A 26,656-nucleotide genomic window follows, 5' to 3' on the forward strand; every position below is an offset into this window, starting at 1 on the left:
AGAGGAACTGCTTAGAAAAACAGCTGCTTGCTTTACTTTATCACCATCTGGAAAGTCCTCTCTGATTCACAAGCTGACATGGAAGTTCGATTGAATTCTTACCTAGTCTCTCTCTTCATCATTTTCAGCCAAAATGCCCTGAGGAGTAAGTGTCCTCACGCTAAACTAAATCTATCAGCCAGTGTTTCTGTGTCTCGGCATGGAGAGATATACAGAGCTGGTTCCATTTCCTCCTCCTCCAGACTGGAATCTCAGCTGGATACAGAAGACATGAGCTTTTTTAAAATCCCCTCAACATCAGAGGTGCACCCTTTATATGGAACTGGCAGCTGCTCCTGTATGAACACTTACACGTATTAAGGTATCTTTTGAATGGTAAGAAAGGTGGAAAAAAACCCACAGATGATAACTAATTCAAGAGTTCTCAACACACCCATTACAACCTGTTGCAACCACCATCTTTTCAAATAGATGCACCACCTTCCATTACAAACCTGCAACTTAAGGCTGGAGGATGCAGCTTTAAAGACCAGCAAGCTCTACGTAATCGATTATGGCCTCACTTAATGGGATGGTGGTTACACATATCTCTTTGATTTTTAAGACAGTGCTGGAGACACAAGTTTACTAAATAAACTTTTGTAAGTGTGTGTGTGTGTGTGTATGTGTGTAGGGAAGGAGAGGAGTACTCTTATGGGAGACAAATAGTAGGCGTCACGCTTATTTTGTATTATTGTTTCTATGGGTAGCAGTTCTCAAGTTTTTTAGAATTATTTTACTCAAACCCAATGAAGAATAACTATAGAATATATTTTCTTTTTAAAATTCTTTAAAATTTCTTCTACTCCAAGAAATCTCACTCTTACTCTTCCAGACTGATCTTTCTGCATATGCAAAAGTAACAAATAACTGAATTATGTGCTCTGTAGCGGTCAATAGTTGACTCAGCTATTTTCTATCCTAAATGGAATGAGAATGTATGTTGGCTCCTAGTAATTCCTGGCTAGCTTCTTAAAAAGTGTGAATTGTAAAGATGAGTAGCGTGATCCATAAAATCAGAAAATGTTATCACACCTGTGAAAAGAAACAATAGCTGCTGCAGAAGATTTCTTCTTTCTTCAGCAAAAGCGAGCTTGTCAGAGCTGTAAGTGTTTGCACTGAGGTAACTACAGTGATGGTGTTACACAGCCAGCAAACCTCTCTGGTAAAGATACAGCTGAGCACAGTTTTCAATTATGTGACTTAGACTGAGTTTACGGAAGCCCCTTTTAGTGTGGATGCCATGTACTTCCCCTGAATTTGTGGAAGTGGGAGGGAAATTTTTATACTATCTTCATCACATTTGTTCAAGCTAATAAAATATCTCTGAGAGATCCTAGAGTGTTCCAGGAAAACATATCAGCTCATGATTTCCAAAGTCACTATTTTGCTAGAGAATGATGTGGTGCTGTCATTACTGACCTTAATACAACAGGAGAATTACATGACCAGAAAGTCGTAGTGCCAGAGTCAGTTCCCACAGGAAGTAAACCAGATTTTCTTAGAGAAGATGCAGCTGAGACATGGGATGCACATATCCATAACAGACTATATTTGCATAAACTGCGCTGTCATCTAGTTCAGTAAGGAGTTCTTTATAACACTACAGTGACATGTTAATGTAGCATTAGTTAAATACTGCATTTTCTCTTAGCATGGGTTACCACATCATCAACCCATTAGTATTAGTTAATGGAAACCAAGCACTATGGCACCACAAGCTATCGTAACACTTCCTGGAAAACATATATGATATTTCCAGAAGGCATTCTAAACTACTTTTTTAACTGTTTTACATTCCAAGAAAGAAACACCACAAGCAATAAACCCTTGTAAACATTTTTTTAATAGCTATCATTTCAGAATTAGGAGGAGAAAAAGAATGATAAAGAAAAGAAATAGTCTCGGTTGATGAGCTTTGCTCTTGAGCTGAGATCTGCTGGAGAGAATAACATCTCAGAGCTCTGTACAAATACCTAGGACTTTTGTCTTTGCAAGCCATGTAGCTGAAAGGTAAAAGACAGGAGAGGTGTGGAAAAGGCTTTCACTGGGCAGTCTGCAGTTGCAGCATCTTTGCAAATAACTTACAAAAGAGCCATTATAGTTTTATAAACCCACAGTGATTTCAAACTGTTACACAGCATGTGTTGTTTGCAATGTGCTGTCTTAAGACCCACAGCCAAGAGAATAAGTGAGTAATAGGTGAAAAAGTGATACCTAAGAACAGAGTGAACAGGTGACACAGTAGGTCTTGGACTGCCACAGATGCTGGATTTCCTGGGAAACAAAAATATTCCCACAAACTCAGAAGCGTGAGAAAGCAGAACCAAATCTGCATGCAGAGGAAAGCAGGAGACATTAGGTTGAGAGCAGAGAGTCCCTATTGTCTTATGAAGGGTGGACACAAAGGGTTGAGGAACTGGAAATGAATGAGATATAGGTGTCAGGGATAACTGGAATATCATAACAGCTTTTAAAGGTATTTGATGACCCCAACACTCTTGTATAATTAACGCCTTTAAAGATCTGGGCAGAGCATCTGGCTTCTCTCTTTGAAAGAAACTATACATGAATGCTATGAACCCTGCTAAGACAAAGGCATTCTGCCTGAAAGACATAAATGGTTTCCAGCAAAAGAGTCAGAGGGGGAGAGAAAATCTGCCACGTCACTTAGACATAGGATGCTTTGGAGAGTGTTTAGGAAGACCCGTTTAGAGTCCTGGCCTGGCATGGCCTGGAAAGGAGAAATGGGGAGAGGGATGGATGAATGGATGTTGGTCCTCTTTTGGTTGGGCAGCCCTGCTTCTTTTGTTTGTATTAGAAGTAAAGTCAGGCTAGGGGACTCTGTCAGTCCATACCCACAGAGACTGAAACTAAATAGAGCCTATTTAGATTTTGTAGCTGCTCCCTGACAGAAGGCCATGAGGGACTACAATATGAGATGATGCCTAAGGCAGCCTCAGGTTACATGTGTTATTAAAGTCTTGCTTTCTGAGAGCATCAACATTATTATTTGAAACATCTGGTTCAGCCTTTCTGGATAGATTGCTGAGAAAAGAAGACTTAGCCCTGAGAAATGCTTCTGCATACCAGGGACTCCCGGGGAAAGGATCAAGAGAAGTCAGCAGTGGTTGATTCCCCTGCTGTAGTTATTGCCTTTTGAAGCTGTGAGGGAATAGATGTGTTTAGTGACTCTGAGAATGTTAAATCCTAGCAGAGTCATGAACACTGGTCAAAAAATGAAAATAAGAGAGAAAATAGTTCGGGAGGTTGTGAGTTTAGTGACAAACCAGCCACTTGCAGTCATAAAATGTTAGCTTTTAAAAAGGATGGTTGCTCCACATCATTGTGACACCTAAGGGTAATAAAGCCTTATCTGGAGTGGCAAAAAGAATTCAAATTCCTGTTAATGCCCAGAAAGTGCATCCTGGCATTGAAATAACCAAAGGTATTTGGGGAATGTTGGCAGGCTGACCTGAAGCAGCTGGGACCTCCAAGTTCAAAGACTCTCTGCTGTCCTCAGCACTGAGTTTGAAAGAGACGATATACATGAGCTATGCAGAGGGCCAGTATGACGTCATCCCAAAGATGAAATATGATGCAATGGCAATCTTTGGTGCTGACCAGTCAGAAAATTATTGCAGAAAGATGCAGCACCAATAGAAATGGTTAAAGACAAGACTCAGCAACCTGTGTCAAACTTGGTGGGAGATGGTTTGCCAAAAGGAAGTGTTCAGAAAAGATACTGGGAAACGAGTCTACATGGTCACAGCATTTCAATAAAGACTCAGCTTGCTTTTAAAATGGAGTGATCTCATAGCATCAGCTTGTGAGCTCTTTTTATGGACCATAGTAGCTCTATTCTAAATCTCTCATGCAACACTGAGCAAGGTCCTTCCCTTCTCCAGGGGTGTCCTCCCTCCACCACATTTTGTCCATCTTCCCTGCATAGCTTGCAAGCTTTTTGGGCCTGGATTGTCTGTTGCTACATGATCAGTGATGCCCTTGTCAAAACTGTTTTCCAGGCACCAGCCTCCTACAAATAATGGTGCACAGTACAGCACAATGCAGTGACAAAGCTGCACTCTGTGCAAAGAGCTTATGCTAAGCTCTGTAATTAAGACATATGGGGCCTTATCCACAGCTTAGAGAAGTCAGTGGAAACACTGTCTCGTAGGCTGGATGACAAGATGGTGATGAAGCAGATTTTATTTTAAGGAATCATTTTTTTCTATTTGGGGATCTTGTGAGGCTTTGGGGAAGAACTGTGCTACTAAAAGGCATGAAAACGAAGAAGGGAGAAAATTAATAAAGTAAAAAAAAGTATAACAGTGTTATAAATCGGCTTAAACTGAGATCTGAAAAAAATTTGCAAAGTACAAATGAGATTTGTGTTAGTGGGTCACTTTTTTGTTTGCCATTTGTTTTTTTTTAAAGGGTCTACTCAAAATATAAATAAAGACTCTCCTTTGCACTGGGACATAAATTATCTTATGGAATAGAGGGTACTGAAAGACATAAGGAAAAGACAATCTGACTCCAGATAAATTAATTTTAAGTGAATTATAAGACATAATTATAACAATAGAATATGGTGGAAGGTACATTTTTATCAACTATAGAGAAAAATGTCAGTATGCTTGTGGAGTGAGTAGCTGGCTGGATCACTGCATGCAGATATTTAGTAGATTTGTTTATGTGACAGTTCACCTGTTAACAGGAAAATATTGATTCCTCTGGCTTTGCAAATCAGTGCCCTTAAGTGTTCTGGCCAGAAATTCATAACAAGGCAATACAAAAATGAATTTCTCAAGGAATGAATCTGGCCCTAAATGTTCACTGGGCAGAGGGAAGCATTTTTCTTGCTCTCAAGATGACATTCAGGCTCCCAGTTTCCTGTCTTGCAAGGTATATGGTAGAGGGTCTGAAAATAAAACATACAGTAAGCGTGGTCTGTTGTAACCCAGACAATTAGAGGCATCACAACAATAAATTTTTAAACAGTTAGGTAATATATAATAAATAAAAGATGAACAGGAAAGCACTCACAGCTACTCCCCTAATGCATCTGGAAAGTAATTAACTTTTTTTTCCTCCGTTAGGAATGTAATGTATTATACCCTGGCAAAGGAGGAGCCTGACTGTGCATCCCCAATAAGGATTTATCTGAGGTCGGACTCGGAGGGAGCAGACCCACCATCTATCCTGCTGGATCACAACATCTCTGCGGCATCGTACCCCCACACATGTACTGCCCCTTCTCTGCTCAGCAGTCAGGCACTGTGGTGGGGATGCAGGGCTCGGGAGGGCACTGGCATGGGCACAGGGCAGGAGGGCAGTCCTGCCCTGCCGAGGGACACACCAGGCGCCCGCCACACAAAGGAGGCTTGAGGCAATGTTCGCAATTGCCTGCCAAGGACTAACAGGAAAATAATAATGGCAGGAAGGGAATTAACAGACACATTTGTGAGGCCAGCGTGCCTCTCCTGGTGTTCTTGGCATGTGGCAAAGACTAAATCTTCTTATTTCAGGGGCTGGCACAGCTGCCTAGTCACTAGAGCACAGGATTGGTATTCATCTGAGGGACTCCTTGGCTCTGCCATTTCCTTACATCTCTGCTTTTTCCAATCATCATCAGGGTGCAGCCAAGCCAGCAGCTCCCTGGGGCTGGGAGCGTCAGGGGATCCCAGAGCAGGGATTGGCAGCCCAGGCCCAGCCCACTCCCACCAGAAGCAGCTGGGGGCACCAGGGCAGCCCCAGCACAGGGCGTTGGGCACCATCCTGGGTCAGGGCCAGACCAAGGAATGTGGGCTCATGGGTGGGCCCAGCTCAGTGGGCCCCATGGCTGGGCAGGGCAGGGCTGGAGGGAGCTGGAGGCTAGCCCTAGTGTGCCATTGCTGGGGCAGGGTCTGATGGTTCCGAGGGACTGGCATGGGGTCCTGGGCCATGGGCAGGTGGGGGGAGCCCCAGCAGGCTGCCAGTGGGCAGTCAGGGATGCCATGAAGTTCATTCAGCTTATTTGAGCCTCTGGTTACCCAAGATGTTGGCCCCACTAAACAGCAGTGCATGAGTCTGACTGAGGTCTTCCAAGGCGAAGCAGCTGCAGACCACTGGGTCACTGCATGTTTTCCCCAGTGGGAACAGGAAGAGCTCCTCAAGCGTGTGTTGCCAGAGCCAATTTCAATGGAAACTCCTAAGGCTTGTTTAAAAGGAAGGAGTTTGCCAATGTGGGTAATGCATCAACTTTGGCATTTACAACAAATAGCACAAAATTGCTGTGCTTTGAGGTGTATTGCAAAATCAATTACTGCTGGGAAATTTTGGATAATGGAGATGTTGTTGAGGGGCAACTTTTAGGACAGTAAGAAACCTAAATTCATTTATTTTTTCTTAGATGATCTCACTGACTGCCTTTTTTTGGGGGGCTTAACGATGCTTGTAATCCATTGTCAAAGATACTGGTGGTCAAGGTGGGTGATTGGAATTATTGTAGATTAAAAATACATCACTTTAAATGCAAATTAAAGCACAGATTGAGCAAAATTCTAGGTAATGGGTTTTGGTAAACAACCTTTCAGTGGTAAATCCAAAGGAACGGGTGATTTGATGGGTGGTTTTCCATGCCTAATTTGTGTGGTGTAGATACAGGCCATTGCTTCATGGTTACCCACTTCCTGGTCTAAACCAACTACCCTTGCATGTCATTTCATTTATACTTAAAGAAATCAAGTCACAACTGGATGCTTTAGGGGCAGATTAATTCCTGGAAACATCTGGTGGAGTCAGGCTATTGTGAGACATGAACTTTTGACATGATTTGCAGACACAATCATACACAGAGATTAACCTCTCTTTAATAAGCGCACTCCTGGACTGCATCCTGAGCAGGACTCCATGACCCAGATTCCCAGCTGTGGCTGAGCAGCAGCACAGAGTCGAGCCCCAAAAGGCAAAGTCTGACCTCAGCTGTCTGTGTGCTAGTCCAGTCCAAGAGCAGAAGTTAAAGCAACCTGTGCCAGCTGTTGACAGAGAGTGAGGTCGCCAGAGGACACGAATGCCCTAGCTGTGACCCCTCCATTCAGTCATGCTACAAAAGTAGTCAGCCGGAAAAAGGAGTTGGAGAAAGTGCTAAATCAGCACTGAGCTTCTCATATGCGTCCCCTTTGCTGGCTACACTCACTCTGTAGTCTCACCATGTTTGTGTTACGTAGGTGAAGGTGCCGGCCTGTCTGTGTTTTAATAATGCAGATGGACGCAAAATGATGTCTTGTGTAGACAGGATCCTTGCAAAATACTATGTCAGAGCATTCCTGCAGCTGTGCATGAAGTACTCCTGTTCTTCTGTCTCTGTTATCTTTTTCCTGATGCTTGTTGTGATACTAAAGCAAACCCATACAAGATGACAGCCTGATCTTAAAACTGTGTTTGTGAGATTCATCCTGAACCCTCCACATGCCTCAATCTGTGTATAATTTAGTGACAACTGTCTAGGTCTGTCTCTGCATATCCAGCATACACATGAACACGTCCTTAAAAAAAAATGACAGTAACATCACAAAATTCACCCTGAAAAGGTAAGAAATGCTTAGATTTGTCCTCCCATTTCTGTGTATACATGTTTTAAGGTATGGGCCATACTCATGCAGTCACATATTATTTGTTCCACGGGGAATGGTCTAATTCAGTCCCACAAAAGCCAGGGCTGTCCTGTGACTCCTTTGCTCATGTATGTGGCTTTGTCTCCGATTCCTTTGCCTGAGTATCATTCTTGGGTACATCACAGTCAACATAACTGACAGTGCAAAGCCTAACTGATGTACTTAATGTAAGGGTTAAGGCACAAGGGCATTTCCAATGCCTGATTTCTCAAATTACTCAGTACCCATTTATGCTGCTTACTATTGCATTTAAAAATCAATCCCTAATCATGCCTAAGTGACACAGAGGAAATGTGTGGCCATGGAGTCTCCAGTTCTTTCCCACAAAGCCTGCCTGCTGCTTCCTTCCCTTCTGCTTCTCAGCTCCTCCACTGTGCTGAAACTGTTGTTTTGTCTCCAACTGATTTTCCTCCTTCTGAGAAGGGCAATTGCAGTGCACTAAGAAATGAAAAGCAGATGAAGTTCAGTAGTGTGTTGCATTAGCTGTTCTTTGGCCCTTTAACGGAATAAGCCCTCTCCAAATATCTTTTGTTTGACTCTAATTTTTTTTTCTTTAAAATTGTTTCCTGATTTACACTGTATGCACCAATTTGGTTGTAACTGAATATAAAATAATTAACATACAGTAACTATCTTATCTTCTCTATCGTCACAATATCCCCTGGCACTAGTGAGAGCACCAGCAAGGAGGCTTGACATTCGAAAAACCTTTTTATTTCCCAATGAAAATGTATCTAGGCTATAATTAAATTTAAAATGCCTGCAGTGGACTTCAGAGGCCACATTCACTTTCACATACATAGGTCCACTTCCATTGACTAAAATGTGCACTTGGATCACAGATTCATTCATTTTCAGCTTTGATCTGAGTCTCCAGTGCCTTTTATTTTCTTTATTAGGAATCAACTTATTTTCAATAAGTTCCTTTGCTACAGCTATTACAGATACCTTCTCATTTGAAGCCCCTCACAGCACTAATTGTATGACCATTTTCTGGAAAAATGTCAATTATCTCTGTCTTAGAAACTCTTGAAACATTCAACTCCAGTTTAGTTCTTAGGCAAGCTGGTATAGAGAAAATTGTTTCCAGAGTTCCAAAAAAATTTCCATAACTGCATATTTTCTGCTTAATTCCCTAGAGGATTAGCAGGAATTTAATTTTTCCAGTCACCTCGGAGCACCACTTGCAGTTCCTTCCCACCAGATGATTGTCTCCTGAGATTTTAACCAAAATTCAGAAGTGATGCACAAGGTTGTGGTAAATTTAGTTTGATCTGTTTATATTTATACATATTTCCCAAAGGCCAGGCTCCCATTCAAATGCTCTCAGATTCTCTTGGAGGTACTTAACTGCAATCTGCAACCTACAAAGAATGAAAGAAGGTCTTGTAGAATAGTAAAATATAGAAATAAAGGCTTTCCCCAGCAGCATGTCACTGGGTCAAGAAAAGAAAAAAGTTCTGATGGCCATCCTGTAAGTAACCTCACCTTCTGTTTTTCTGTATTAAGACACCATAAGGGAGGTTATGTTAGACCAAATCAGAAGTCCGTTTATCCCTGTATCCCATGCCCGGTGTCAAACAGTAATAGTAGCTTGAGGACAAAATATCAGAACAGGTCAAATGTAAAACAGGGACTTTTTAGGCCTGAAGTGGATTGGCAGCTTGATGTTTAGTAACCATAGATGGAGTTTTCATCTATGAGCTTGTCTAATTGCTTTGTTAATGAATTTATATTCCTGGCTTCCGCAACACCCTCTGGCAATAAGCTCTGCTGTTTAATTATGCACTGTGTAGAAAGCTCTGCCTGTTGTTTCTTTTAAAACCTTAGTTTGACAGTTTCATTTGAAAGCCACTCCTTTTGTGGTATAAGAAATAATTTCTCTTTTCAGAATCACCTATGATTTTGGAAATCACTCATTTCTCATCCTTTTTCTTCATGAAAGATAATACTATATTTAGTTTCTCATTGTACACAAACTATTCCAAATCAACAGTCATCTGTGTTGCCCTTCTTAATACTTTTGTTGGTTATTTTCTGGTTCTAGAGAAGACAAGACTGGAACTGTAAAATTTAGGTGCATCACTGCTTTATTTGCTGTCTTAAAGACATGCTTTGCTTTTCTTTACTGTTTTTTTTCTGTTTTCTCCTTCTTTTCTCTTTCTTTGCTAAGAACTTCTAGCACTCTGTATAACTGCCCCTGGACAGTGAGCTATTTTCATGGAGCAATCTACATTGATCTGAACATCTAATCCCTTGAACAGTAACATCTGATGTGGGACTTGTCACTCTTTATGCATAGTTGGGATTACTTTTCTACATGTGCATCATGTTTTCAGCTGATCGAACGATAATTTCACCTGCTATTTTACTACCCATCACTCAGTGTCAAGCCATCCTTCTCCAAGTCTTCACAGTCAATTCTAGTTTTATTACTCCTCTAGCAAAGGTTTCACTTTTCCTCTTTGTTCTTCTTTCCAGATAATTCATTAATACATTGGAGAGCACAAGTTCCAGCACAGATCTCAGTGGTAACCCCTTGCAGCATTTTCTGCACTGTGGTAACTGAGCATTTATACTCAGATTTATTTCCTGTCTTTTAATCACATATCAGTCCATAAGACCTTGATCCTTCTACCTCACTGCTTAATTTCTTCACATATTTTTGGGGAGGGAACTTTCAAGTATGCTTTATTAATGGGTTCATCACAAAGTCATTGACTTTCATTGATTTTAATGCTTGCCTGCATCACAATGAGGTTATAATAAGGGAACTCCTAAGACACAAGAAACCTAAAACTTGTCAGTGTTCACACAGATATTCAATAGCTCCAGAAGTGTTGACTTATATGGAATGTGGTGCCTCTGAGATGTGTTAGCCTTGTTTCATGCTGCATGAGTTTGGAAGTGAGTGTCTATAGGAATGTGTGTCTGGCAGTCAGATTGCTTCCTATGCCAAACAACTTTTGAAAATCTTGGCTGATTTTAGCCAAATTTGACAGAGGTATGAAGGTTTGAAAAAAAACAGTTCTTCCAGAACTAAGGAGGAAGGAGGGCTGGTGAAGGGTCAAGATCTCATAGTGTTGCCATGGAAGTACAAGTTTATCATGAGCACATGTTAGAGCACCTTGTTAGACATCAGAGATTGAGAGAAACAGGAAGAAGGATAGAAGGAAGGAGCAGATGGCATGAAAGCTTCAGCTGTAGGGACAATCTTCAGTCAGATCTTACGACAAATTAGACACCAGAGAATCCACACATCAGTCATGAAAGGCTTTGAAACAAGGCTTTGGTCACTCACAGACCATCTTGTCTGATGGTGATAATTGTTCAAAGTCCTCAGTGTAAACAGCTCAGCTCCATATATCCTACCAGCAGAGACAGCTGGCAGTCTATACTCCCGATTTAGCAATTTAGAAGACGTCTATCAATTTAAAAAAAAAAAAAAAAAAAAGGTGAAAGTGGGAGAAGTGCCAGGGAAAATCAGCTTTTTTACATTTTGCTTTGCAAAAGAAACTGATGTATGAAAATAAAACTGCCTGCAAAGCCAAATAAGTACTATAGGAATATGGATAATAAGAAAATTAAGAGAAACCTTGTTTCTCTTGTGAGAGTGCCTGGTCAGATCAACAGCTGTTTTATTTGAGGAAAGCTGAGCTACATAGGCTGAACTGGTTCAACAAGTTACTGATGTAATTGTGATGATGACAGTAAGCAAACTTAGAATAACTAAAACCTTGCAGTGTCTTCACTCTGCTATATTCCCTTATCTGGTGTACTTATTGACTTTACTCTTGTTGCTTATATAAGAAATTGCAGTGCACCACTGGCCTTTTATCTTTCATTTTAAAAGATCATTACAAAACCATACACTGATGTTATATTGCAAATTCCAGGTTTATGTACACAATTAATTAGCTTGCTTTAATAAACATCTATCAGTCACGTCCGCTGAAAGGAGCTTGGCAAAACTAATACTTCCTACTGAAATGTTATCTCAGTGAAAAAACACAGATTCTGTGACACTGAAATGTTTACTCATTCATCTCAGTTTCATTAAAATATTTCACTCCATAACAAGGTCCAAATATTCCATTTTAATATTTTGAAACAAAACATTTTAATTTTCATATTATAAACAGCTTCTCATTTGGAAAAAAAGACACATTTTTATTGGAGCTTTTTAACAAGTTTTAACTTCAAAATTGCTGGTTTCATTTTCAGCCTAGCAAAAAAAAAAATAATGCTAAAAATATCATCAGCTGGAGATGGTATATTTTACACTTGCCAAGGAATGGAAAAAAAGATATTTGCATACCTCTAGAATTCAGAGCTCTTGAAAATCATGTCATTTTTGAAGTTCTTAATTTGAATTTAGAAATTTTGCTTCAGACTTCTCTAACTAAAATAAGAAGATGTAGAGTCATTAAAATGATCAGAATTCCCCACACACCTGCGTAACACAGAGAGATCTTCCTAAGAGAAGAATTTTTAACTTATAACTAGAAATGGACGCAGTGCACACTAAGCATGTTTTCTTTATCAACAAACAGCCCATTAATGTAGTAGTATAAAGAAATTAATGTGCTTCTGTGCACACAAATACAATTACAGTGGTCTTGTATGTATGCTGTATTCCATCTTCATAATGTCCCAGAACGTTTTCTGCAACACGGCTCTGAGTAAGGCTGCAACCCTGTCCAGGTAGGGTAAAAGATCTCTTGTCCCACAAAAAAATATTCTTTCAAGAAATTGACCTTTATTAGTCAGGCAGATTTTCCATCATGGCTGTCCAGCTATGCCCACATGTGACATTTCATACTGCCAATACAACTGCCAAGCTACCTGCCATTCATGTTTTAAACTTTCTGAACTGGCACACAGTGTCAACAGACTGTTCTGCTGTTGTCCTACTTTCAGTGTGCCTTTTCCCTTTCTGCTTTCTGTGTGAGGATGGCTTTTTTTGCTCTGTTCATTTCTCATTCTTTGACTTTTTTGTTCTTCTGCTTTGATTTCTCTTGGGCTGTTGTTTTTGATGCTGGTTCTCAACAACTCTAGAGAAGGCTCAGGGAAGCTGCCATCTTCTCCTTCTGTCATTCATTGCCCCTGCAGACTTAGGCATAGTCATTTGGGCTTTCACATTATGAGCGTGATCTCCTCGCTGAAGTGGGAAAGAAGTTCCTCTGTGTACCTTCAGTGTACTCTGCCCTTTTAAGGGTCTTTCTTTGGATGATCATAGATGGGTTTTTGAAAAGGGCTGGATGTATAATGCATTTTTGGTTTAGTTCCCAAACTGAGACATTGTGGGTGGGGAATGAGAAAGAAAATTTTGTATGAATGTGGAAATAGAGTATTTGATACAAAAGGAAATGCAGTGATTAGTGTTTAGAGCCTCTTTAAATAATCAGGACAATTTTTAAACAAAAATTTTGCCATCTTGAAATGAAAGAATATCAAAATACTGTGTTTAAAAAGACTAGATAAAACGTATTTATACCCTGAAGAGAATCCCCCTCTTTTTTCTTACTGAAACCATTCATCATATTTATCTAAGAGTTCACAGACAGCTTGTCCACCTAAAAAGGGCTTTCATTTCTGATTAATTTACTTTTTACCTGCTTAAAAGCAGATATCCTACTGTGAGCCAAGACCGGCATATTTAAATCACTAAGGCACTTTAAAAACCCCACTCTTCACCAGGAGAATTCACAAGGCTTCAACCATGTTGCATGGGGAATGTGGCACACAGCAGCAAACACGCTGAGTATTGGCAATCAGCAAAGGGAGCTGTGCTGATGACATTGATTGTATCTGGGCAAATGCAACCATGATTTTAAGTGTACCCAATACATAAAACAAAATTATGACTTCATACCTTTTTTGTTTCATTTTTAACTCCCTAGTTCATGGGGTTCTTAAAATTTCCACCTATTATTTTATTCAGAATAAGTCAGTTGAAGAAGTTGGTGGTAGAACATGACCAGCAGAGTCCCTCCTCTTTCCCGTCTCTGCCTGCTACAGAGACTGAATATCTTCATGCTGCTCCAGATGCTCTGTCCTCCTCACTGTACTTCTCTGTATTTTGAAAGTGAATTGAAAGGCTTTTCAGACATTCTTCTGCATCTAAAAATGGCAGCAGTAAAAGCTGGATACAAGGAATTAAACCAATTGCCATATAGCTAACCAAACTGGGAAAAGACAGGCTTTGGGTGGTGGTTGCTTATGGATTGTTTGCAACAAGAAGTCTTAAGAGCCTTCCTGCCAATATGCTGAGTGCTAATAAAGCATCATCAGGCTTTATGCTGACTCTGAAAAGAAAGGACTAAACTCTATCTCCTGTAACATCTTAAATACATTTAGCAGCTGCATGCACAAACTCTGAGTACACTCTTCTGTTTTACAGCATACTTTTCTATCATCTCACATTCTTACAGACTGGTAAGATTCAGCCTTGACTCCCTGCCAGGCGCAATATGAAGAATTCTATAATTATCAATCTAGTGATGGCATTTAAAAGCAAATGCATTATCATGCACAAAAATCACATCATGTCCCCTACAGCGCGTTCCACAACAAGCACTGTCACTTTGCTTGACGATAACTCTGGTTTTATTACATTTAAACCTCTTCCATCACAGACTTGCCCAGCCAAGAAAATACTCTTTTATTCATAAAATAGCATGTAGTCTGGAGTGGCTGTCAACATACCTAAAGGTCATATAATGTCAGAGTCGTTATTTTCAAATCATCTACACTCACGAACCCTACTTTGCAAGGTTAGATATCAAAACAATAATAAACACAGAGCACATGTGGTGCTGCATGAAAATTTGTGCCCTATCATTTAAGAAGTATGGAATAGAAGCAGAAATATTCCTCCCCACTCCTCCTCCTCTCACTACTGTGCAACGTATTCAGCAGACCATTATATTAAATGTAATTAATAGCCTGAACCTCTCTTTACCAACACCTTTTTCTCCTTGACCCACTTGGTAATCCAAGAAATGCATTTACAAGCCAGATGATTATCCATTGCAGAGTTGCCAGCTCTGTCAGACCCTGATATTTTACCCTGTCATGGATCAAAAAGATTAAAAGCAACTTTAAAAAGCACGTTATGATACTAAGTCCAGTAACTCTAGCCTGTCAGCTTCAGCTCAGATTTGGAAACTAAGCAAAGATTAATGTTTTGAATGGTATCTGAATTAATGTTCTGTCACCCAGCTGCAGAGGCAGAGGTTGCTGATTTCCCATTTGTTTGATTGGTTTTAGTTTCCATAATCCAGATAGTTTACAATCACTGTTTGCAGCGTCAAGAAGGCTATGCTCCATCTGCAGTCCTGGGCATTGTTAAAACTAATATTTCCAGCCACACTCAAGGTGGGAGCCACAGGTCATTGGTTCAACAGGTTAATGTGACTGACAGAGATCACACTAATTCTAAGAGTGATTACATTTATTTGCTGACCTAGATCTTCTGTAGATTAAGACATACTCCTACCTTCACCTTTCTTACCCTCTCATTTCCTTCTACCTTAAAAAAAATAAATTGGTTAACAGATATAGGCAACTGGAAGGCTTCACATTTCACCTCTCTGTTTTCTTTTTCTCAGTGACAGAAGCAGTGAAGGAGGAAAAGGGCTGAGATGAAAGAAATAACTGTCCTGTGTTTACCTCAGCCAGCTGTATCACACATTACTCCACTCTGTGTTGACACCTGACACTAGTCTTCATGTACCCATCAGCCAGGGTTGAAACAGAAGACATACAGACTTTAAACCTGTGTATCCAGAGCTGACTATGTTTATCGGGGCTGAGCTGCATGCAATGCTCTGCATAAGCTGCAGTCAACAAAAAGCAGTTTCTCCTTATATTACTGTGAATTATTTACTACAACATTTTGAACTGACATCTAGATTTCTTCCCCTCTGTTCAGAGTTTTATTGCAATGAAAAGAAGAGAAGTAAATGAATAGCAAGAGAGGGGAAATAAATCCCATTGAAATGCACTGGCTGATAAAATAAGTGTCTTTGAAACAGTGCCTTATGCAAGAGTAATTGTACCATTTGTTACAGTGCTGTACTGATGTACTTAGGACCATCTCTGACTATGGCAGAGATGTGAGAAGCAAAGCTCCAGCTGAAGCATCCGCAGGGTTGTGGGACTTTGTTTACAGGTTGTTAGTGAAGATCCACCCAAGTGGCTGGCCCTGAAGAGGACGTTTGAATCCTTCCTATAAACTGTGGAGGGTTTTAGAGCTAAGGTACTGGCCACACACACACACATACATGTAAACACACACACACACACAGACCAGAGAGGAAAGTCTTCCCCATTACCAAGTGTCTGAGGACATCAGGTCTTTGGCACACAGTTCAGAGCAGTCACTGTGCATCTTGTGTTCTGCCCTGAGTGCAGAAATAGGCAGGGTTGAAAACAGGTCCCTGTCTGTCTCTCCCACATAAGCATTAGGGGGGAGAGTTAGCTAACTCCTGAAATGTCGCCTATTACTCACTGTCTCATGCACCAGAGGTAGCTCAGAGACAAGAGCATCTAAACCTTCCTGCACAGGAAAAGGCCCTGCTCCACAAGTTACATCTGGCTCCAGTTTTGGATTGTAGATGTGAACTTCCCTCCTTGGGAGCTTCCAGACCCATCACTGGCTTAGCTTTCATTTTAAGCAGTGCTAAATGAAGTTCAGAAACTTAGGACAGTTCTGTAAGTGTGAAGTTTGGACCAGTTGATCCTTTCTCTTCCAAAACTTGTGTGTGCTCCCAATCCAAAATCCAGTTTTCTCCTCAATGAAAGTTTGAGTTGGTTGTAAGGACCTTTTCAACAGCCTCTGGCTCTTGCCATTAATGCCATTGCTGAGTCTAACACAAGTATTGGTTGAGTTTCATCTTCATTGCTAAGGAAGGCAGCATTTAGATCCACAGCTGTCATTCCTTGTCTCACTGCGCAGCAAAGGAAGTTAAGGAAAATGGCTGTTATGAATGTTACTGCATAAGATTCTGCCTGAGCTAATTATTAAATGAACAGAGTATCCATACATTTTTGACAGGATGAAAGTTTATTTGGACAAGTCAGCAGAAAGCTTGGCTGAGTGATTACCACAGGCAACCCTGTGAGAAAGGGGTACAGCCAGAGACAAAAAGCTGAAGTGGCAGAAAGTCAGGAATGAGAGGTCAGTGACAAGCTAAAATGCTGGGCTCTGCACACAAGCAGCCAGAGGTGGGCACTTGACAAGTTGGTAGTGCCATACTTGCCAAGAGCAGTTCTGATGGAAGCAGCGAGCAAGCTTTGGGGACACACTTTCTGCAGCTGTTTTGTTTGCCCACACGTGCTAAGGTCTAGGCACCCGCAAAGCAAACAGTGGCTGAAGGCACCAGTGACTACCACCAATTTCCCCCACTGATGGCCAGACTACTTCAAAAGAAGATATTAATGTCCAGGGTGACAGCAAAGCATGATGGGACAACCTCTCACATTATCAGTATGCCTTCTCCTTCCCCTGGAAACAGCAAAAGCAAAAGTCTGATCCTCTGTGGCTCTCCCCTGAACTCTGCTCCTTTTCCACAGAGGGAGCAGCTTCACCTCTAAGTGGCAAAACTCTACACTCACCCTGGGCCAAGTGCTTTTTCCAAGGTGAAATCGGGGAGTCTGAGTCTGAGCCCTCTTGTATCAGATTGGCTCTGACTGGCTGCAGTGATCCTGTTACTGGAAAGCTACGCACACATGCTTGTCTCTTAGCTACACACCTCTTCTCTTGGGAAAAAAAATCTTTAATGAAGCATTAAGGGGGAGGAGGAAACAGAACCCACTCAGGATAAAAGACTAGTGTGAGAAATGTATATCGTGGGTTTTTTGGGGGGGTGATGTTTAACTGGGAGAGAAGTAAGACACTATTTCTCTCTGTGCATGAAGGGACAAATCCAGCCTTCCGCCCGAATAGGTTTCATACTGCAGCATAAGAAGAGGTCGAGGTTCTGCTGCATTGCTCTCTGTGCTGCTTAGCTACACCTCTGCAGATCAGTCCAATGGCACTGGTGTGATGAGGACAGAGCAGTGGGACAAGGAGCAATCCCATACCCTAGCAAGATGGGATACATGGCAGTCATGCCCCATAGAGTCTGTTTTGGTGACTGGGCTGCCCCTGGACACCAGCCCCAGAACTTTTTGACCAGCCTCATCCACATGCAAAGCCTGAAACTGGTACCCTATCTGTTATCCCTGCTCTCCAGTGCCAGAGCCACTTATGGATGCTCAAGTATTCACTGGATTTACCCTTGAGTGTGGAGCAATAAACATAACTACTAGAGAGTTTGGATACTACAGATGCAGTCATGCCCAGTCTGCTTCCTTTGCTTTGACTGCCAAACAGCAAAGGAAGGAATGAACCTCTGTGTCAACTCACAAAGGCAATGAAAACCTTCAACCATTCATTAGCAGCACTCCTGTGAACAGACATGCGGGCTTGCCTCTGGTAACTTAGGTAAGCCAACTTGAAAATACAGTAAAAATGAAAGACAGCTGTCAAGCTGATAATTAATGTGCAGTTCAAAAATTATGCCTTGTTGATGCTGTCCTGGTTAGAGGAACAGTCCTGGGGAGAGGCTCTGAACCAGCTTGTACACTCACTCTGTGAATTTCCGTGTCTGTTGTGGTAGGTACTATGCAAGCACTTTTTAGCCTGTTCAAATTGAGACAGAATAGTGCATGTTTTTTGTTAACCTGAGACTGTAGACCCACTTACTTTGGTAGGTCTGCCCTACCTGAATGAAAATAGCCTCTTTCTTTCCTTATAGATGCAGACACAGGGTGCAATAGGCACTCACAATCACCTGCCTGCTGGTTCTAGCACCTCCACTGGCATCCATCGTTTGTCCAGGACTCTCATTTATTTTCCTAAGAGAGGAAAAAAAAAATGTTTTCTGTTACCATCACCCTACTCAATATGAGGTCCAAGAAAGAGGTCTCAAGGAAGAAACAGTAATTCTGGGTCTTAGACAAACCAGGCAAACACATAAATCTGGACTGGCATTAGAAGGCGATCGCTTTCCTTCCCCTCCCTTTCTTCCAAATTGCTCCTGTTCACAAGAATCCAGAAGGAAAATTCATAGAACTGTCTTCACAAGCAATATACCAAAGTTAATGATCTGATGTAAAGCCACTGGAGTAAGAATATTTTCATATGGTCAGAAGACGGAGGCAGAATAGGCAGAAATATGGACTTGTGGGTGCCATATGACTTTGTATGTTACATAGAATGTGAATTCTTCTTCCAGCCTTTAAAAGGGATACTGCTCAAATTTAAAGGTTGAAAAACAAAGAAGGTGAATCGATGTACAGGTGCTCTGAAGCAGAACTACCACAATTGGCAAAACAATAAATAAAACAAATGGCCTTGCTATCCCATTGAAATTAAAAGTACACAACAAAATTGACTTGTGTTTAGCAAGGCTGCACCAAGGGAGGTATGTGGTTACCTCCTCAGTTGCTCCACATGCAATGAAAGGAGCTCACACTCCTTTTTTGTTAGGGAACACTGAGAAGCAGTTGCCTCCTGAAAGAAATGCTGCTGCACCGCTCCAGATATGTTACTGGTACATCAAAAAGAATTAACATCCTGCCTCCACTTACACAAAGAGAGGGGTCTCGTTTGATGCCAAATGGCCATGTGCACTGATACAGAAATAATGTCTTGGCAGTCAGTAGAAGTGAAAAGGAGCCAAATTACATCATTCATTCTCCTTTCAGTGGAGATAGAAGACTCTATTTACTACTTTGGCAATAGCCAGCACCACAGCTGCCGCCAGTCACATGTAAGGGGAGCAGAGGGAAGGCAACAAAACAATAATTGAATGCTGAGAGTCTAAGGATCCTCTGTAAAATGCACCATGCTTGGTGCAACAGGGTGCTATCCTAGGACTCAGGAAACCTCTGTTCTGTCTGCTGTCACCAACGTCTGTTACATGACCTTGGCCCATCACTTCACCTCTCTTTCCTCCTGCTCTTGGTCCTTCATTTATTTGGCTCACAAGCTTTTGAGGGCAGAGATTGACATATTATGTAAACTCTGTGCTTAGCTCAACTCTCTGCTGGTCTTATCTGGGTCCTATAGGCACTACTGCAACAGAATAAAAACAGCAGCAGCTGTATTTCTAATGGGAAAGAAAACACTTTTAAAGGGCCAAAAAGGGGTAGATTTTCAAAAGATGGGATAAATATGTAACATGGATGTTACAAGATGGGAAATTCTGCCACTCCAGATCACCTTTAGCTGTGCAAATGCGTGATGGAGTACACGTACAATGATAGGAAGTCACTAGTGTGGCTAGAATGAGCAGCAGAGGCAGTTAAGTGGTGTAAATATTTTTTTAAGCTGAAACTATTGTGGAGAGGAACTGAATTAATATGAGAAAGCGAGGATAAACGCCTCTTTGAATGATTGCCAGATTCATCTTTACAGGAAGAGACATACTGTGTAAAGAATACACCTGCAGGACATTAAAAAAAAAAAAAAAAAAAAGAGAAAATAAGTGTTCAACTGTGTGACCTAACAAGTATCAAAATTTGTCCAGTTTCCATCGCGAGAAAGCTCAAGGCTACCTGTCTAACAACATCTTCTTGTATGCTTCAAGCAACTGATAATTATCAAACACAGAAGAGAGTGACCCCATCTTAATTTAAAACGCATGCTCAAGTGACACAACTCAATTCTTGTTGCTCAAGAAAACCCCTGCAGAGTAGTAATGTGATAAATGAAGACTAAAAAATACCCCCAAAAACCGAAAGCCCTTTCAGGATGGAATGCAGTGCCAATTTGTGAAACCTTTGTTACATGTAATTCAACAAAACCTGCTAAAAAACTGAAGGAGTTGGTGCCTCAGAGAATTTTTGTACTTTTAAAACAAGCCATAATCGCCCTACAGAGAGAAGCTGAGGACACCCTCATCTGTGCTTTCTCTGCAGAACAGATCCACAACTTCATTAAGAGAATCAGTGTATTTTGTAACTAAATGAGATTCTGTCTTGCTGGCAGGCATATTCTGCTCACCGAACAAAGAAACCACACACAAAAATGTTCTAAAGGGAGATATACTTTAAAAAAGTCATTGTAACACCATCAGACTGCAAAGTCTGCCAGAAATTATGACTTTGTGGAAGAAAAAAAAGACTGACAGGAATAGGAAGCAAGCTGGATGCATGTGACAAAAGTCTGTTCTCTTGACCTTCTTATTTCTCAGTTAATGCCTGTGAGTTTCTGCTTGTTATAAAGCAATTTCTGTGTTGTTTTGTTTCCCTGTATTCAAAAGCCACACTGTTGCCTTCCAACTTCTGTGCCAGGGAGCTAGGTTTAGGGATGTGGCAGTACCCTCAGACTTGCTTGTGGTGGATTTTTAGAGTACCTCACCAACACTCAGAGCCCTGGAAAATAAAGGCTTGAAGGCTTTCTCTCAAAAGCAACAGGCTTACTGCTCATCTCCTAGTGTGCTTGTCCTTAGCTGCAAGCCTGACTGGGCCCATTATGCCTGAGATGAAAAACTGCCTGAAAGACAAATGTGAAAAATCACAGCACTGAACCACTGGGAAATTCAAACTTCTCCATGCATGGGAGCCAACAAGGCTGCTGATCTGTAAGGAAATATTCATACACTGATCTATGCACTGTGTTCTTGCTCAGAGTCTGAATGGGAGAGGAAAGGGATAATAAGATCTCAGATCTGGCAAGTAATGGTGAAGGCAAGAAAGGGGAAAAGCTAAAAACCACCAGTGAGTTGAGAATGCAGATGGTGGTCTGAGATCCAGAGTAATTATATCTGTCATGTTTTACTTCTCCCCTTTAAGATACTCAAAAACAAGATGAAAAGGGGAGCTGGAGGTAAAGCCCCAAATAGGATTTTTATGAGGGACTTCTTTATTTCCCCTTATACATGGCAGATTGTTAATTATTGCATTTCAGTTATCAAACAGAAGAGCAGGAATTCACTAAATGATGAACACTTCCAATAATATGTAAATTTAAAGACGGGCAAAATTTATCCAAGATGTCAAGTGTGAGCTATGTGTCAAATGTGAGCTAGGTGTTCTCATTCTTCACACTCCATTGAAAGAGAGGCAGCTGCACAAGGAATTTCTTCCCAACTACCTTAGACACACATTCGCTCAAAACCAGTCCGGGTGAAATGTTACACTTAATACATCCATAGTTAAAGAACATGAAGCTCTCATGAGGTCACTGCCAGTCTGTAGAGTCACGACTTGGTCTGACCCCATGACTTCATTATAGCTTGCAAACGACAACCCATCTCAACCTTGCTCTGGACTCTCCTCAAACATCTGAATTCTGAAAGAAGTGTTTGCAGCATTTATGGGGAGATTAGCTAACCTGAGCTCTGATGTTCATGGCAGAAGGAAAAACAGTCCAGAATAAGAAACATTTCTCAGAAAATCTGTTATTGATGTCTATCTTTTACATCAAAAAAAACTTTGTCATGCTGATAACCTCAGTTGTGAGTATTTGATAGGAAAAGATCAACTGGCTTCAGGCAATATAGATCCAAATCAGTTAGGGATTTAAATATAATTCTGAAACAACAGGTGGCTTCCTGTTTATTTTGGCTGGCTCTAGAGTGGCTCCATGCACACAAAATCAATATTAAACTCTACTCAGAAGTCAGCTGCTAGATTGTGCAGTCTGTAGCACTCTGGTACTATGTGATGCCAGCATAAAACTCCACTAGTAGATGGGCTGAATCATGCTGAATAAGTTTCCTAGCATATAAACACACATGAAAAATTTGAATGGTCTAATCTACAAGGGATGGATAAGCATACCATACAAGCAAAAACGTTTAATTACTTTATCAAACCCAAAATATTCTTTTCCACTTATGGACAGCTCCAGGACTTCTATTTCATGAACCAAGTTGTAAGTTTTGTCTAGACTCTAGCTAACATCAAGCCCCACCAATACCACTTTCTTCAGTCTCCCAATATGATTTATGGATGTATTCATAAATTTTTTGTTAAGCCTCATGTAAAGTGAAAGCCTGTCTTGACTAATGAAAGTTTACCAGGATGCTATGCCAGCAGGATATGCCGTTCATTTCAGAAGATATTTGAATATTTTCTACATGCTGAAGATGCTGTGATACTAGAGGCAGTTCCTGTTTACCAGGTCCTGTAATCATGTCAATTGCTGAGCAAAAGGAGTTAAAAGAAGATTTAGTCACTTTATTTCTAGAATAATTTATTTCAGAGTTTTAATTTTTTTTTTTTTTCCAAAGCCATAGAATTTTGCTTCATGGCATTTGCAGAAGGCCATAAAGACTGTTCAAACCTTAAAGCATCTTTAAACAACCTGGAGAAAGGGCAATTAATTGTGTTGACACTAAAAGGTTACTGGGGTAAAGCAATGAAATTTTTAAAGGAATCTGTAGACTGAATATCAGAAAGAAATTAATTTATATGCACTCCCTGGCCTTAATTTTCCTGCACCCACTGAAGCAAGAGCACCATGGCTGCTCAGTCTCTCACCCTCCACCACCTCGTTCCTTCATATGTGAAAGTTCACCAAGGAGTCAGAAGGGTCAACCCTGCCAACTTTTCCAGAGCTTTACCTCAGGTTTTTCCACAAAGCAGGATGGTCTGTCCCTATACATTGATGTTTTTCAAATAACAATCATCCCCTCCTCTGCAGATGCTCTACCCAAATTAAAACCATGCTGGAACCCGTGGAGGCTAGAAAATTCATTAATGGATTTGAGTGAAATTGCCGTTTTATGGAATGTAATTTCACATATGGGTAGCTACACTATCTATGGAGTTCATGGTTGAAACAATTTAAAGCACTTCTCACCCTAACACAAAAGATAAGCTCATTTTATGAGCTTCTCAGCTTCCTCTAGCCCATATTAAGCACAAATATATAATGTGAACAACAGTCTTGTAAGTTAGATCATCAAGAGGAGCTGAAGACAGATTTATTGTTGTAAAAACACAGTCCTCTTCAGGGTGATATGCGGTGCCCTGCCGTTTCAGAAACAATCTGAGGCATCGGCAGGCTTGCAGTTGACTGGCCAGATATCTTTTGCTATAGTGTGCTAATTTTTAAATATTTAAGAGATACACTTTTACTCTGGGGAGATGTTTCCCATCTCCAATTGGTATGGAGCATGACTGGCAAATAAGAAATTATCTTCTCTCCAGAGAAAATAACACAAGCGTTCTCCACTGCAAAAGCCACAACAATTATATGAATAATTCGCAAACCTCAAATTCAAGGCACATTTTAGTGTGATATTAAAACCAATGTGTTTTAGCTTGCTTTGGTTTATCAAAGGTCTTAAGTTTCTCACTTCAAATCAGTGTTTGGTATCCAATACATGGGTTTCAATCATTCATTCAAACCAGATCTTCTGCAGAAATCATTTCTTACCTGATTCACTTTCTTACTTGTACGCTGCATTTAGAAGATCCTATCACAAGACATAGGCATGTTTAATATTATTGAAATTACACTGCTAATATCCATATCAATTATGTTTTGAGATTTATGTTTAGTATAGATATGAATGCAGTCTGGCTTTTCCATTTTTACTTCTGCAAGTATAATTTATTGAGACATAAATAGTAATATTAAAGCTATCAAGTATAAACATCAATACTTGACAGCACCATGTAATTTAAGAGTTACATTCATCTAAATTCAGTTACAGTCCTTTCGGAATGCTCACATCTTAACTGCAGACTGCAGCTCACCAGGAATTCTGAGTTTTGAAAGCAGCAGGCTGTCAAGTAATGCAGTACTAACATCTTGAAATGAGCTTTTCAGAAGGACTAGGGAATCGGTAGCACACGGTTGGGACATAAAAAATGCATATTTTCTGTTTTTTTCACTAAACACTCACTATTTACATGCAGTAGCCCTTTTTCCCATCTCTCAGTCAGTTTGGATTAGTTATAGTTTTAGTGTTTTAGTGATTCCAGAGACATATAGAAAAGTGGGTAAGTCACCCATACTGTCAGTACTCCCAAGTACAGCTACACTGAAACCTTTCTTAATGACCAGCTTGTGTCTAACATCCTCCAGTGATGGGAATGCTACTCTCCATGGGTAACTTATTCCTTTGTTGTGCTGTTCAATGTGTTAGAAAGTTCTATCTTATTGCATGAAACCAAGAGTAACTGGTAAGCAGTGGTATGTGGTTTGGGAAAGTGACAACATATGTGACAAGGCCTGGCCAAGAAAAATTTGTTTGATTTCAAACAGACAATTTTTTGGTGAACCATAAAACAAATATCTTCCTCAAGTAAATGCTTACAAAACAGGGATACCTATCACTTAGTTAAAATGCAACTGGCAGTGAAGGTGGGATTGTCTAAAGGCTCAGTCCCTAATACAACCTTTTTATCTCAGCTCACTGTGGACACAGACAATGTAAACTGGAAGGACTTGTCCTCTAGAAGTGTCTCACTCTCCTTTGGCTATGGAGGGGACACCAGTGACTTGGCCTTAATGCCTAACTTACATGAAGTTGCATAAGAGGAACTCCAGTGTCAGCATATGCAACAGAACAGAAGATACCTAACATTTGTCATTGTTACAAGGAACCCACATGTAGATTTTTGAATATCAATGGATTCACGGTGTTGCCTTCAATTTTAAGCTCAAAATACTAGTGTTTTATTATTTTCATAGCTGCTCTGAACAAACAAGCAGTAGTGAAGCACCACTGGCATATTTTGAGACTACTGTGTTATTTGTGTTATGTATTAATGTATGCTGTTAAGTGGAAGTCTTCTAAATTGACACTACCCCAAAGCAAAGCTTGCCTCTGTTCAACTAAGGTGGTAGCATTATCAGAGCCCACGATATGCTTCACACTTGATTTGTCTGAAGACACCAGGGAGAAAGTACCTTAAGATGAAGCAAACTGAGAAGGGAACCATGAAAGTCATGCTGAAGGCAGAAGTTTTGTGTTGCTTTGGTTCGGTGAGCCTCCTGATAGAGACAGATGTTTGCACTTACCAAGAGGGGCAACCTCTAGCAAAAAGAGCTAAAGACCACACTTAGCACTGTCAAACACTTACCAGCCTTTTAGTACTTTAAAGTGTAAACCTGACCATGCTCTATAACTATCTTAACGAGCTTTTGAGCTCATAATTCTTTCATCTTGTATAACATTTTTTCTTTTTGGCATTTTGGTTTTATTAGGATTTGTCAGTGCAGTCAAGTATGCATCTGAATAACCTGAGAAATTTAATGGCACAACTGTACCGGCTTCAGAACTTTGAAGAGAGTCTTGGCACCTCCTCATCTCTACGGGCGAGTGCCTTAGATGTCAGGAGCACCCCAAGAAATCAGTTCTCTTCCACCCCAGTCAGAGGGAAAGGGAAACCTAGGCGCATGACATGTGGCGAACTTTGGTTCTTCCTGCGTGACCAGGGGGAGGACATGAGGAAGTGGGATGGTCAACCCACCTTCAAGTTGGAAGCTCGTGTACATGAATTGCGAGGAAAGACCCCTGCCAAGAAGAAGACATCCAAGAAGGTTGTTAATGTAGCTGGTGTGAAACCGCAAGAAAGTAATCAGCGATCTCCCAGATACAGGAAGACTGAGATCACCTCCCTTGGCCCTGATGAAGGAGTTTCCGGCCTGGCACGGCAAGGGTCAGACAGTGAATACTCTGACCAAGAACAGGAATAGAGGGCCCCTGCCTCCAGCCAGGAGGAGGAAAGGGATGATCGGGTGTATTGGACAGTGTGGATTCGATGGCCTGGCACATCAAATCCACAGAAGTACCAGGCTTTAATCGACACCGGGGCACAGTGTACATTAATGCCACCAAGTTATAGAGGGGCAGAACCTATCTGGATCTCAGGAGTGACAGGGGGATGTCAAGAACTGTCAGTACTGGAGGCCGAGGTTAGCTTGACCGGGGATAAGTGGGAAA

Source organism: Strix uralensis, chromosome 2, assembly GCF_047716275.1.
Source record: "Strix uralensis isolate ZFMK-TIS-50842 chromosome 2, bStrUra1, whole genome shotgun sequence".
Classification (NCBI taxonomy): domain Eukaryota; kingdom Metazoa; phylum Chordata; class Aves; order Strigiformes; family Strigidae; genus Strix; species Strix uralensis.